An 852-nucleotide genomic window follows, 5' to 3' on the forward strand; every position below is an offset into this window, starting at 1 on the left:
GAGAGAGAGAGAGAGAGAGAGAGAGAGAGAGAGAGAGAGAGAGAGAGAGAGAGAGAGAGAGAGAGAGTAAGTTACCTTTAAAAGGAAAGGTAAGTCTAACAAATGAGCGAGAGATGGAGAGATAGATAGATAGATAGATAGATAGATAGTTAGATAGAGAGAGAGAGAGAGAGAGAGAGAGAGAGAGAGAGAGAGAGAGAGAGAGAGAGAGAGAGAGAGAGAGAGTATGGGTGTGTAATGTTCGTGGTTGTGTTCCCATCCCATTAGCACCAACTAATTTTGAACCGATTTGTTTGTGATAGCCTGATCCGTCAGAAATACGCACCATTTAATTAATTGGCGCATATTTTTGGTATTCCGCCTATGGCCGGCCTTCATATACCAGTACTACTGAAAGCTGTACCAACAGCCGTGTTTACCTGGGTGCAGTGATTCATATGCAGTCAGGAAAACACCATTTGTATGTAGAAAATGTACCTAGACTTCATACCATGGTTGCATTTGTTTGTCTACTACTAGTAACGCCCATCACATACATTAGATGCCTGCTACATAACGTTAAAAGGGTATGGGGATGTGGTGTTCGCGTACACACGTCATGGTTGAACGGCTTTGAAAACTGTCTCTGCTTTTTGAGCACTTGCCCGACAGTTTGCTGTACCTTTTGTGCCATGGTTGTTCGATTTATGAAGTACATCGCCTGGAGATCAAAAGTTCTGTTTTCAAAGCAAGCAACTAACGTTACTTCCTGCATCTCAGGCTATCTTGCCCCTCAAGCCCAAGGGATACGATGGTCATTATCGTTCTCAGGTCAGCATTCAACTTCATATCTTCTTCCTCTCACCTTGTTAT

The sequence above is a fragment of the Sycon ciliatum genome, chromosome 8 (genome assembly GCF_964019385.1).
Source record: "Sycon ciliatum chromosome 8, ocSycCili1.1, whole genome shotgun sequence".
In the NCBI taxonomy this organism is placed as follows: domain Eukaryota; kingdom Metazoa; phylum Porifera; class Calcarea; order Leucosolenida; family Sycettidae; genus Sycon; species Sycon ciliatum.